The sequence below is a fragment of the Cnephaeus nilssonii genome (assembly GCF_951640355.1).
Source record: "Cnephaeus nilssonii genome assembly, chromosome: 4".
NCBI classification, from domain to species: Eukaryota; Metazoa; Chordata; class Mammalia; order Chiroptera; family Vespertilionidae; genus Cnephaeus; species Cnephaeus nilssonii.
The window spans coordinates 61,678,239-61,692,839 of NC_137075.1; positions in this window are offsets into that span (position 1 = coordinate 61,678,239).

Consider the following 14,601-nt stretch of genomic DNA (forward strand, 5'->3'; position numbering starts at 1 on the left):
CAAACCCACGAATACCAAGACTCCAGCCTACCCGACCATGGATGCCTAAAAAGTCTGTCCAGGGGGAGACAAAGTGGTGCTGAATATGCACATGGGCCCTGAAACTTCTCACAGAACAGATAGAAGGAACAGCTGAATCAAACAACACCCACCCAGAATTGGTGAATTAAACACAGCTGGTGAGGCAATCCATGGATGGAAAGGTCATATATCACCTACAGAAAGCTCTGCCTCCTCAGACTCATCTGGGTGCTTTTTGTTTGGGTGTTTGTTTTCATTTTTTGGATTAGTTGTTTGTTGTTTGCATTCATCTCTGAGTAATTATTGTTTGCATTTTTTGGATTAGTTGTTGTTTTTAGTTTTCTCCCCATATACATATATTTTCCCCCTTCTTTTTTCTTCTCTTTCTCTTCTCTCTTACATTTTTTCCTTTTCTCAATATCATTTTTGCACTATTTTCTATCCCCTAATTCTCTTTTTTCTGGTGGTCACCTTTATTTGGGGTTATTAGTATCATGAATACATTTGTGTTTGTTGCTCTGTGCATTGTGTCTTGTGTTGTATTTTGTGCCTTTAAGTCAATGCAGGAGAGAGAGAGCTACTTAACCAGACACTCTGAGAGGAGCGATCATGGGGAGACAAAGAAACAGCCTGCATACAAAAGAAAAGGAGAAATCACCAGAAAAGGAAGTAAACGAAATGGAGGTGAGCAATATGTCAGAGAAAGAATTCAGAGCAATGGTCATAAGGACACTGAAAAGGATGGAAGACAAATTCAACAATATGTGTAAGAACCAAGAGGAAATGAAGAAGAACCAAGAAGAAATGAAAATGACATTGCTGCACAGAAGAACTCAATAGAAAGCATCAACAGTAGACTAGAAGAAGCAGAGAACCACATCAGTGAGCTAGAAGACAAGGTAGGAAAAAATACCCAAGCAGAACAGCATCTAGAAAAAAAAAAAAAAAAACAGGAGGAGAGCCTAAGGGAACTTTGGGACAACACGAAACAAAACAACATCCACATAATAGGGGAGCCAGAAGGAGAGGAAACTGAGCAAGGAATAGAAAACCTGTTTGAAGAAATAATGACAGAAAACTTCCCTGATATTGGGAAGAAAAAAACTCACACAAGTCCAAAAAGCTCACAGAGTACCAAACAAGATGAACCCCAAAAGACTGACACCAAGACACATTATAATTAAATTGGCAAACACCAATGACAAAGTAAGAATCTTAAAGGCTACCAGAGACAGAAAGTTACCTACAAGGGATCTCCCATCAGACTATGGACTGATTTCTCAACAGAAACTCATCAGGCCAGAAGGGAATGGAATGAAATATACAAAGTCATGCAAAGCAAGGGTCTGAATCCAAGAATACTGTACCCAGCAAGACTATCAATCAAAGTTGAGGGTGAAATCAGGAGCTTCACAGACAAAAATAATGACTAACGGAGTTTATTACCACCAAACCAGCAATGAAAGAAATGCTAAAGGGTCTGCAATAAAAATAAGACATAGGAAGGGAAGAAGGAACACAGGCATAAAGAATAAAAATAGAGACAAAAAAAGTACCTATCAATAATAACTTTAAATGTAAATGGATTAAATGTCCCAATCAAAAGACATAGGGTGGCTGAGTGGATAAGAAAACATGACCCATATATCTGCTGTCTACAGGAAACCCACCTCAGAACAAAGGACTAACACAGACTGATGGGGAAGAGATCAAAAAAGGTTTTCCAGGCAAATGAAAATGAAAAAAAAAGCTGGGGTAGCAATACTTATATCTGACAAATTAGATCTCAAAGTGAAGGCCATAACAAGAGACAAGGAAGGCCACTTCATAATACTAAATGGAGCAATTCAATAAGAAGATATAACTCTGGTAAATGTATATGCACCCAATACAGGAGCACCCAAATACATTTTAAAAAGCTTCTGGAGGATATCAAGGGAGAGATTTACAGTAATACAATCATAGTAGGAGACTTTAATACCCTCATTAACACCAATGGGCAAATCCTCTAGACAAAAAATCAGCAAAGAAACATTAATCCTAAATGACTCACTAGATCAGATGGGATTAATTGACATCTTCAGAACATTTCACCCCAAAGCCACAAAATATACATTCTTCTCAAGTGCACATGGGTCCTTTTCAAAGACAGACCACATATTGAGACACAGGTAAAGTCTCTTCAAATTCAAGAAGATAGAAATCATATCAAGCATTATCTAAGATCACAATGGCATAAAACTAGAAATCAAGAAAAACAAGAAAAAAAAGCAAACACTTGGAAGCTAAATAGCATGTTATTAAACAAGGATTGGGTGACAAAAGAGATTAAAGAAGAAATAAACAGCACCATGGCCACAAATGACAATGAAAACACAGCAATCCAAAATCTATGGGACACAGTGAAAGCAGTCTTGAAAGGAAAATTCATAGCTCTACAGGCCTACCTCAAAAAACAAGAAAAAATGGTAATAAATTATTTAACTCTACAACTCAAAGAGTTATAAAGAGAGCAACAAGAAAAGCCTAGTGTAAGCAGTAGGAAGGAAATAATAAATATCAGAATGGAAATAAATGAGACAGAGACCGCTCCCCCCCACCAAAAAAAATACAAAAGATCAATAAAACCAAGAGCTGGTTCTTTGAAAGGATAAACTAGATTGATGAACCTCTAGCCAGGCTCACCAAGAAGTAAAGAGAGAGGGCTGAAATAAACAAAATCAAAAATGAAAGAGGCGAAGTAACAACTGATCCCACAGAAATAAAAACAATTATGAAAAAATACTATGAACAACTCTATTCCAACAAAATGGACAACCTAGACGAAATGGACATATTCATAGAAAAATAAAAGCTCCCAAAACTCAGTCAGGAAGAATGACAAACCTGAATAGGCTGATAACTACCGAACAAATTGAAGCAGCAATCAAAAATCTTCCAGCAAACAAAAGCCCTGGTTCAGACAGCTTTATAGGGGAGTTCTACCAAGCATTCTAAGAAGAACTAAAACCTATCCTCCTCAGACTATTCCAAAAAACTCAAGAGGAACACTTACAAGCTCTTTCTATGAAGCCAGCATTACCCTAATCCCAAAACTAGATAAAGAAACCACAAAAAAAGAGAACTACAGGCCAATATCTTTGATGAACATAGATGCTAAAATTCTCAACAAATTTCTAGCATGACCAAGTGGGATTTATTCTTGGGATGCAAGAATGGTACAATATCCACAAATCAATAAATGTGATACATCACAGAAACAAATTGAGAGACAAAAATCACATAATCATATCAATCAATGCAGAAAAAGCATTTGACAAAATCCAACACCCTTTCTTGATAAAAACTCTCAGCAAAGTGGGAATAAATGGATCATATCTCAACATAATAAAAGCCTTATATGACAAACCTATAGTCAAATCATACTCAATGGGCAAAACTAATTTCCCCTAAGAACAGGAACAAGACAGGGATGCCCACTCTCATCACTCCTGTTTGATATAGTACTGGAAGTGCTATCCATAGCAATCAGACAAGAAGAAGAAATAAAAGGCATCCAAATTGGAAAAGAAGAAGTAAAACTGTCCTTATTCGCAGATGACATGATACTATATATAGAAAACTCCAAAGACTCCATCAAAAAAAAACTACTAGACCTAATAAATGAATTCGGCTATGTAGCAGGATACAAAATTAACACCCAGAAATCTATGGCCTTTTTATACACCTACAATGAACTCACAGAAAGAGAAATTTAAAAAAAAAAATCTCATTTACCATTGCACCAAAGAAACTAAGATACCAAGGAATAAACTTAACTAAGGATGTACAAGATCTGTACTTGGAAAACTACAGGACATTGAAAAAAGAGATAGGGAAATACATAAACAAATGGAAGAACGTACCATGTTCATGGATTGGTAGAATCAACATCATTAAAATGTCCATACTACCCAAAGGAATCTATAGATTCAATGCAATCCCCATTAAAATACCAATGGCATATTTCAAATATCTAGAAGAAACTCTCCAAAAATTCATCTGGAATAAAAAAAAAAGACCTTGAATAGCCACAGCAATCCTGAGAAAGAACAAAGTTGGATGGATCACAATTCCAGATATCAACTTGTATTACCAAGCCATGGTTCTCAAAACTTCCTGGTACTGGCACAAGAACACACATATAGACCAATGGAACAGAATAGAGAACCCAGAAATCAATCCAAGCCATTATGCTCAATTAATATTTGACAAAGGAGGCAAGAGCATACAATAGAGTCAAGACAGTCTCTTCAATAAACGGTGCTGGGAAATTTAGTTAAGATACATGCAAAAATATGAAATAGATCACCAACTTACACCATACACAAAAACAAACTCAAAATGGCTACAGGACTTAAATGTAAGACAGGAAACCATAAAAATCCTACAAGATTCCATAGGCAGCAAAATAGCAGACATTTGTTGAAGCAATATCTTTACAGACACAGCTCCTAGGGCAATGGAGACTAAGGAGAAAATAAACAAATGGGACTACATCAAAATAAAAAGCTTCTGCACAGCAAGAGAAACCATCAACAAAACAACAAGAAAGCCCACTGCATGGGAGAACATATTTGCCAATGATATTTCAGATAAGAATTTAATCTCCAAAATTTATAGAGAACTCATACAACTTAACAAAAGATAAACAATCCAATCAAAAACTGGGCAAAGGATCTAAATAGACACTTTTTGAAAGAGGACATACAGAAGGCCCAGAGACATATGGAAATATGCTCAAAGTCACTAATCATCCAAGAGATGCAAATCAAAACGGCAGTGAGATACTATCTCACACCTGTCAGAATGGCTATCATCAACAAATCAACAAATGACAAGTGCTGGCAAGGATGTGGAGAAAAAGGAACCCTCCTGTACTGCTGGTGGGAATGCAGACTGGTAAGGCCACTGTGGAAGACAGTATGGAGTTTCCTCAAAAAGTTAAAAATGGAACTCCCATTTGACCCAGTAATCCCACTTCTAGGACTATATCCCAAGAAACCAGAAACACCAATCAGAAAGGATATATGCACCCCTATGTTCATAGCAGCACAATTTACAATAGCTAAGAATTGGAAACAGCCTAAGTGCCCATCAGCAGATGAGTGGATTAAAAAACTGTGGTACATCTACACAATGGAATACTATGCTGCTGTAAAAAGAGGGAACTTTTACCATTTGCAACAGCAAGGATGGAACTGGAGAGCATTATGCTAAGCGAAATAAGCCAGTCAGAGAAAGATAAATATCACATGATCTCACTCATATGTGGGATATAATGATCAACATAATTTGATGAACAAGAATAGATCCAGAGACAAATGGCAGGGGGCTAGAGAGCAACCAAAGGACACGTATGCATGCATATTAGCATAACCAATGGACACAGACACTGGGGTGGTGGGGGCTTGCCTGGGGTGGGAATGGCTTGTGGGGGGGGGGTCAATTGGGGAAAAAGGAGACATATGTAAAACTTTAGACAATAAAAAAAAATACTATGGGGCCTAATAAGAGACAGAATAGGGAGACAATACATAGAGACATAGAGTGGAGGACACTGTGAAGATGGAGGCAGAGCCTAGATACAGGCAGCCCCAAACCAAGGAACAGCAAGGATTGTCAACAACCAAAAACTAAAAAAGGGCATGGAAAGGATTCTCCTTCAGAGCCTCCTAAAGGAAATATCCCTGCTACACACTGATTTCAGACTCCTGACCTCCAAAACTGAAAGAATCAATTTCCATCATTTTAAGCCACCCAGTTTGTGACAGTTTGTTACAGCAGCCATAGAGAACTAATACATACAGGCTGACAGCTGTTGATGGTTTCTTCTCATGAAACCAGTTCATTTTCCTGGCTCTTAACATGTTGGGTAATTTGGTATTGTATCCTAGACATTGTAAATAGTAAGTTGTAAGGACTTTAGATTATGTTATATTCTTCTTCAAAGAGTGTTGACGTTTTTGTTTTAGTAGACAATTCACTTGGTTAAACTCAGATTACATTGTCACACCTGAGGTGGGGAGAATTCAAACCTCAGTTTAGTTCTTTCAGCCTTAGCTCCATCATGCTTCCAGTGTGCCCTCACATTCATGCTGCAAGGATTAGATGGAAACTTAGGCTAAGTTTAGACACAGAATTTGTAGTTCCCTCTCACACCTTGGCATCTCTGGTCAACCTGGGCTCTTTCCTTTAGTTCCTTCATCTAAAAATTCAGAGGGCTTTGAATCAGAGTTTTAGCTGAGCCATGGAATTTTCTCCATAAAAGTCACTTGCTTCAAGGTTCAACTCACCTCCAAAATCTGTCTGCTTTGCTCTTTTCAGTCTCCAATGCCTTAAGAGTTGTTTTGGTATTATGCCCCACCCTGTATTTGATCCTTCTTAGAGACTAAGACTAAAGATTCTATCCCTCCCCCCAATTTAAAACCGGTTTTGTCTGGATATGAATTTTCTAAAGTAATGTAAATCATATACTTATCCCCTTATATTCATAGCTCCATCATACAAAAACAAACAAACAAACAACAAAAAAAACCCAACAACTTATACCTTCCATAGGCAGATACCCCTCTGTGACTATCAGGAATCTATATTTACAAGTATGCCATTCAGATGATGATGGGCAATATGATGTTTGATAGTGCTATACCACGTAATGCTGCATTTATCAAATGGCTGGTAGAAATTAATAGCCTCCATGTGAAATCTCATTTTTTTTAATAGCAGAAAGAATGTTTCCCAGATCCCCTAGAGGCAACTTCATCAACCATTATTTCCTTTGTCACTTAAAAAGGAAAATAGTGAGCCCAGGCAAACTCCAATTTGAATCTGTTCATCTCGTCCCCTGCCTTGCATGAGAATTGAAAACGTAATTTCCAGCCCTTCTTCACAAATGGAATTATTGTTATTATTCAGTTTTCCATATGTGAGAAGCTGTCACCCCTGTCAGGCTCCGCGCATCTCCATTTGTGACTCCAAAACCAGACTCACACGTCTGAGCACACGCTGCACATCTCAAGTGGAAGGTAATTTCTCTCCTAATGCACCAAGAGCCCTACTGATAAGAGTCAGGTCCCTGGCTTGAATATTTGTTCCCATCATCTCCTAATAACATATTAATGCATCCAATGCCCTCCACATATGCCAGATGTCTCTGCTCCTTGGATATCTCCTGACAAGGGATCCAGGAACTGTTATTACCTAGTGCCAGAAGGACACCACTTAGGACAATATTATATTTGATTCTCAGTCCTACTCCATGGAAATTAGCCTCTAGCTGCTACAGTCTTGCTAAGACACCCTCCCCTCTCTAACTATGACCATGACCCAGTCCTTTCTTTATCTTTTTTTTAAGACTTTATATTGATTTTTAGAGAGAGATGAAGGGAGGAGTGAGAGAAATATTGATGCAAGAGTGAAACATTGATTGGCTGCCTTCTGCATGCCATCCCCCTGACCAGGGATAAGGCTGCAAACTCCCTCCCCCCAACCACACCCAGGCATGTGCCCAATCCTTTCTTATGTAGAACAAAGTACATTCCTCTGTAGTTCCTACCACTCCAGAGACTGGCCACCTGGAGACAGAAAAACAAGATCTGGCATCAGAAACAGTCTGAGACCAGGAAGTAACTTCAGAGGTAGGTATGGAAGTTGGTAAAGGTATCCCAAAACAAAGCACTGTCTGTACGCCTTTTCAAATTCTAGGAGTAAAAAAATTTATCTCAGGAATGAAGACAGTTTTTGAAGGTAATGGACCTGCAGTGGATTTTTTGTGAAGGAAAGGAACTGAAGCAAAGAACTAAACCAGTCTGCATGATAAAGTGGGTCCTTTTCGGGGAGAAGGTATTGTATGATAAATTGAATTTAGAGTTCCCTGGGTAGTAGGAAGAAGGAGTGTCAAAAGGAGGCAGGATTTAACTAAAAGAGAAAATGAGAAGGGGGGATTCAGATCTGATGAATTTAAAGAGTAGGCCCTTAATATCATGCAGGGAGGTGAGGCTTAATGGCAGATCCAGGAGGGGATTCCAGTGAGGATGCTCATCCCCCTAGGTAGGTGTGTTAAACACAGAGTCCTGTGACACAGTGGGAAGTGTGGGTCCACACATGAGACAGAAAGTGATGGAAGGGCAGTCTTGCCTTTACAATCCATCCCCTGTGACTAATGTGGCAGCAGAGTATCTAGAGAGAATGGGTCTCAGAGCACCAGCCACAAAGTAGATTATCAAGCACTAGTGAGTTGTAAACTGACAAGAAGAAAACAGACTACTCTTTCTTCCAATATATTAGGAAGACCAGCCTAGTCCTTTCTCTGATGTGCCTAGGACACAAGCAGGTAGTAGTAACAAAATTATACTGAGTCCAGTCTTGAGCAAGGATGTCATGGGAAACCAAACATAGGACACAAATATCTAAAATCAAGCATAGAATGATCAATTGCATTTCCTCTAATTGTTCACCCATAGCTACAGTATTTTTATTGGCTCAGCTGTTGGTAAGTTTGCTCTTGTCCTGGATTTATATTAAAGGCACCCCTTCTATTATAGGCAGTTTGGACAACAGCTCTTCTTTTTTATTAAATATATTTTTTATTGATTTTAGAGAGAAAGGGGGGAAGGGAGAGGGAGAGAAGCATCAATTGACTGCCTCCTGCTACCTCTTGCTGCCTCCTGCACACCCCCTACTGGGGATCAAGCCTGTAACCCAAGCATGCACCCTGACCAGGAATCGAATCTATGACCTCTTGGTGCATGGGTCAATGCTCAACCAACTGAGCCACACTGGTCAGGATGGACAACATCTCTTCTGGATTTGTGTGTGTAGTATCATCTTACCCAGAAAATATATCTAACCAGGGCCAAATATTTCATCCTTCTCTGTTGCAAGGTCCCTGGCTATCTAATCCATTAAGTGCAAACAATACTGATGTACTCCCAGTAACCCTGAGATTATTGAAATTCAATCTCAAAGAAACCCTTCAAAGCAATCAGTTAAAGAAGCAAGCTTTTGTTTCTCATCAAAGACAATCTGAACCTAGCAGGCAGACATAGCAGGACCAGGTATTCTAAGAAACTACAAATATTGTCAAAGACTATGGATCTCAACTTGGTTAGAAAGAAAAAGAGAGTTAATGTTTATGGAAGTTCTACTTTGGGCTAGGCTATGTTAGATATTTTCACATACTTGTGATCACCCAGCCCTTACATGTTCTCCCAAAAGAGGCATTGTGAAGAAGCAGAGGTTAAAACAGCTATCCCCAGGTCTAATTCTAATGCCCAATAATTTTCCACATTGACTTCCTGCCTCAGAAGGTGCATACATCACAAAGATACAACAAATGACTGTTCACAGGATGCCCCGGTATCTCTGGATGCCACAGAATATTCAAGTAGTTCCAAACTGCAGCTTACAAAGTCTTTGTGCATCATCACTTCATAAAATGGATCTTGACCAACATTAAGAAAGATAGAATAGAGGATGGAAAGATAGTGGCCAGCAGGACAGCAGTGAGGAAGAGAGTGTGAATGAGTGAGGGAGTGAAAGGGGAATGTGTGAACATGTGGTGTGTGTGTGTGTGACAGCTAGATCCTGCAGGACATTCGGGAGCTGGCGGACCAGCCTCTCTTAGATGGGGAGCCCCCACTACTGCTGCAAGCACTCCCAGGAAGCTAGCGATGGCACAGCAACCACAACATCTTGAAAGGGAGAGATGCTGTGACTAGGAGCCCAGCCTTACCACCACCCAGACTGGCCTCAGACACCAGCCTGGAACCTACAGCCACTCTGGACAAAGACCTGCCACTGCAGCTGCATACCCAAGGACACTGGGACTCCAGCCCCCGAGGCTGCAGGCTCCTGTGAGTCCCAAAGGGCACGACCCTTCCACCAACTTACCACCATGGAATAGGCCCCATCCATCCCAGCGCCTAGGCTCTCAGGTGACTCTTGGGGCATGCCAAACTGCCGCTGACCCTCGATCATGACTACAGACCCCACGCATCCCCATGCCTAGGTTCTCCAGTGATAGCAAAAATGGGGAGACAAAGAAACAACCCCAAAAGAAAAGGAGGAATCACCAAAAAAAAAAAAAAAAAAAAAAAGAACTAAATGAAACGGAGGCATGCAATATGTCAAAAAAAGAATTCAGGGTAAGTCATACAGTTCATAAATCAGATGGATGGGAAAATCAACAACTTATGTAAGAATCAAGAGAAATAAAAAATGATATAGGTACAACAATAAAAAACACAATGGAAGGTTTCAAAAGTATACTAGAAGAAGCGGAGGACAGAATTAGTGTGTTAGAAGACAGAGCAGGTAAACATAGACAATCTGAACAGAAATTGGAGGGGAAAAAATAGAAAACAGGAGGAGAGCCTAAGGGAACTTTGAGACAACATGAAACGAAGTAATAGGATGTGCCAGAAGAACAAGAAGAGGAACAAGGCTTAGAAAACCTATTTGAAGAAATAGAAAGAATGACAGAAAACTTTCCTGATTTGGGGAAGAAAAAGTCACACAAGCACAGAGAGTCCCAAACAAGATGAACCCAAGAAGACTAACACCAAGACACATCATAATTACAATGGCAAACATTAATGACAAAGAGAGAATCTTAAAGGCTGCAAGACAGAGACATAGCGTTACCTACAAAGGATCTCCCATTAGATTATCAAATGATTTCGCTTAACCTTTTGCACTCAGATGTCAAGTGTGACTCGACACAGTTAGCATCAGTAGCAGCTCTTTTTATACTCTTTGAATGTATCAATAATTTGAAATATAAAAAAATCCAAATAAATAAGTTTGTATGAAAAGAAACTCCAGTTTTTTATTCTACTGCCGCGTTTTGTAAAATCTGGGGTACTTAAAAAATTAAATCCTGAGTAGAATAAAGGAATCGAGAAAAAAGCAAGCGAGTGCAAAGGGTTAAGAAACACATAAGGCCAGAAGGGAATGAATTGAAGTATACCAAGTGATGCAAAGCAAAGGACTGAATCAAAAATACTCTATCCAGCAAGGCAACATTAAGAATTGAAGAGGAAATCAGGAGCTTCACAGACAAAAAAAAAGGCTAAGGGAGTTTATCATTACTAAGCCAGCAATGCAATAAATGCTAAAGGGACTGTTGTAAAAAGAAGAAATAGAAAGGGAAGAAGGGACACAGGCATAGAGAATAAAAATGGCTACAAACAAGTACCTATCCTATCTAATAAAAGAGAAACGTGCAAATTGACCATACTTTTGCTACGCCCACCAGCCAATCAGAGCAAGTATGCAAATTAACCCAACTAAGATGGTGGCAGCCACGGAGCTGGAGGGAACAGGAGGCTTGGGTTGCCCCCAGCGATGGAGGAAGCCAAGCTTCCCACCCGCCCTGGCCTCTGCTCAAGGCTACAAAGTTTCAATTATAGAAGATAAATAAATCCCAGATACCTGCTTCCAGCTGGCCCTGGCCTCTGCTCAAGGAGGCGCTGGAAAAAAAAAGAAAAAAAGGAGGGGCTGGGAGCTTGGGTCACCAGGGGGCATGGCCAGCCTGAAAACAGCCCTCAGGCCCACATCCAGGCTAGCCAGGCACCCCAGCGGGACCCCCCAACCCTGAAGGGGCTGTGGCCAGCCTGAAAACAGCCATCAGCCCCTCACCCAGGCTGGTCACACGCCCATGGGGTGAGGGTCCCCACTGGGGGCCTTGGTCAGCCTGCAAACAGCATCAGCCCCTCACCCAGGCTGGCCACACACCCCCAGCAGGGACCCTCACCCCATAGGAGCATGGCCGGCCTGAAAACCACCACAGGCCCCTCGCCCAGGCCGCCCCATGCCCCAAGGGAACCCCCACCCTGATCCGGGACACACTTCAGGGCAAACCAGTCGGCCCCCACCTGTGCACCAGGCCTCTATCTATACTAATAAAAGGGTAATATGCTAATTAGACTGGGAGACCTTCCAGGAGATTTTCCAGATGTTCTTCTGGACAAAGCCATGGTGGCTGGGCTGAGGTAGAGGTGGTTAGAGGCCAAGAGGAGAGGGCAGTTATGGGTGATCAGGCCAGGATGGGACAGCAGTTGTGGGTGATCAGGCTGGTGGGGGGTTGGGCCATTGGGGGTAAGCAGACCAGCAGGGGGGCCAGTTGCAGGTGAGCAGGCCATCAGTAGGGGTCAGTTGGAAGTGATCAGGACAGCGGGGGGGGGGGCAGTTTGGAGTGAACAGGCCAGCAGGGGAGCAGTTGGGGGCAAGCAGGCCAGTGTGGAGGGAAGGTGTGGATGAGCAGGCCAGCAACGGGGGCAGTTGGGGATGAGCAGGCTGGCAGGGGAGGCAGTTGGGGGTGATCAGGCTGGCAGGGGGGGGGCATTTGGGGGTGAGTAGGCTGGAGGCGGGGGGCAGTTGGGGGTGAGCAGACTGGCAGGCAGAGTGGTTAGGGGCAATCAGGCAGGCAGGCAGGCAGGCAGGTGAGCGATTAGGAGCCAGCAGTCCCGGATTGTGAGAGGGATGTCCGACTGCTGGTTTAGGCCCAATCCCTGTAAGCCGGCAGTAGGACATCCTTTGAGGGGTCCCAGATTGGAGAGGGTGAGGCCAGGCTGAGAAACCCTCCCCACGTGCACGAATTTTGCACACCGGGCCACTAGTCAATAATAATCTTAAATGTAAATGGACTAAATGATCCAATCAAAAGACATATAGTGGCAGAATGGAAAAGAAAACATGACCCATATATATACTGTCTACAAGAGACCCACCTAAGAAAAAGGGAATTACACAGACTGAAATTAAAGAGATAGAAAAATATTTTTTAGGCAAATGGAAATGAAAGATAAGCTGGGGTATCAATACTTTATCTGACCAAATAGACCTCAAATTGAAGGCCATAAGAAGAGATAAGGAAGGCCACTTTATAAAACTAAAGGGATTAATACAACAAGAGGCTATAACTGATAAACATACATGCACCCAATGCAGGAACACCTAAATAAATAAACTTCAGAAGATATTAAGGGAGAGATTGACAGCAATACAATCATAGTATGGGACTTTAATACCCCATTAACATCACTGGATAAATCCTCTAGACAAAAAATCTGCAAAGAAACATCAATCCTAAATGACTTACTAAATCAGATGGACTTAACCAACATCTTCAGAACATTTCACCCCAAAGAAACAGAATATACATTCTTCTCAAGTGCACATGGGTCCTATTCAAAGATAGACCACATAATGGGATACAGGCAAAATCTCTTAAAATTCAAGAAGATTGAAATTATATCAAGCATCTTCTTAGATCAGAATGGCATAATATTAGAAATCAACTACAATAATAACAATCACAAAAATTTAAACACTTGGAGTCTAAATAGCATCTCATTAAACAATGATTGGATTACCAAAGGCATAAAAAAAGAAATAAAAAACATCCTGGAAACAAATGACAATGAACACAAAACAATCCAACATCTATGGGACACAGTCAAATCAGTCTTGAGAGGGAAGTTCATAACATTACAGGCCTACCTCTAAAAACAAGAAATACTAGTAATAAATTATCTAACTCTACAACTTAAAGAATTAGAAAGAGAGCAACAAGAAAAGCCCAGAGTGAACAAAAGGAAGGAAATAATAAAGATCAGAGTGGAAATAAATGAGATAGAGACACACACACACCCCCCCAAAAAAAAACGACGAAAAAAAAACCACAAAAGTAAAACCAAGAGCTGGTTCTTTGAGAGGATAAACTAGATTCATGAACCTCTAGCCAGACTCACCAAGAAGCAAAGAGAGAGAACCCAAATAAACAAAATCAGAAATGAAAGAGGCAAAATAACAACAGACACCACAGAAAAACAAAGGATTGTAATATATATATATATATATATATATATATATATATATATATATATATATACTATGAACAACTCTATTCCAACAAACTGATCAACCTAGAAGAAGTGGACATATTCATAGAAAAATACAAGCTCTCAAAACTCAATCAGGAAAAATCAAAATCCTGAATAGACTGATAACTACTGAACAAATTGAAGCAGTGATCAAAAACCTTCCAACAAACAAAAGCCCTGGTCCAGACAGCTTTACAGGGGAGTTCTACCAAGCATTCCAAGAAGAACTAAAACCTATCCTCCTCAGACTATTTCAAAAAACTCAAGAGGAAGGAACACTTATAAGCTCTTTCTATGAAGCCAGCATTACCCTAATCCCAAAACCAGATAAAAACACTACAAAGAAAGAGAATTGCAGGTCAATATCTTTGATGAACATAGTTGCTAAAATCCTCAACAAAATTCTAGCAAATCAGATCCAGCATTACATTAGATAGATCATACACCATAACCAAATGGGATTTATTCCGGGGATGCAAGGATGGTACAACATCTGCAAATCAATAGATGTGATACATCACATAAACAAATTGAGAGATAAAAATCACACCATCATATCAATTGATGCAGAAAAGCATTTGACAAAATCTAACATCCTTTCTTGATAAAAACTCTCAGCAAAGTGGGGATACTAGTAGAGGGATCATACCTC